Genomic DNA, 281 nt, shown 5'->3' with positions numbered 1-281 from the left:
ATAAATAATAAATAAATAAAAGAGCTGGGGAGATGACTTAGTGAATAAAGTGTTTGCCATGCAAGTGCGAAGAGCAGAGTTCAGACCCTGAGAACCCACATAAAAAACCAGGGAAGTGTAGCGGCGGGGTCGTAATCCCAGTACTCAGGGGGCAGAGACTGGAGAGTCCCAGGACAAACTAGCTAGTTAGAATAGCCAGAATTGGCCGGGCGTGGTGGTGCACGCCTTTAATCCCAGCACTTGGGAGGCAGAGGCAGGTGAATCTCTGTGAGTTCAAGGCC

Source organism: Nannospalax galili, unplaced genomic scaffold (assembly GCF_000622305.1).
Source record: "Nannospalax galili isolate Female #2095 unplaced genomic scaffold, S.galili_v1.0 scaffold809, whole genome shotgun sequence".
Taxonomy (NCBI): domain Eukaryota; kingdom Metazoa; phylum Chordata; class Mammalia; order Rodentia; family Spalacidae; genus Nannospalax; species Nannospalax galili.
The sequence above is the reverse complement of the archived record's forward strand: the minus strand, read 5'-3'. Positions refer to the sequence as shown.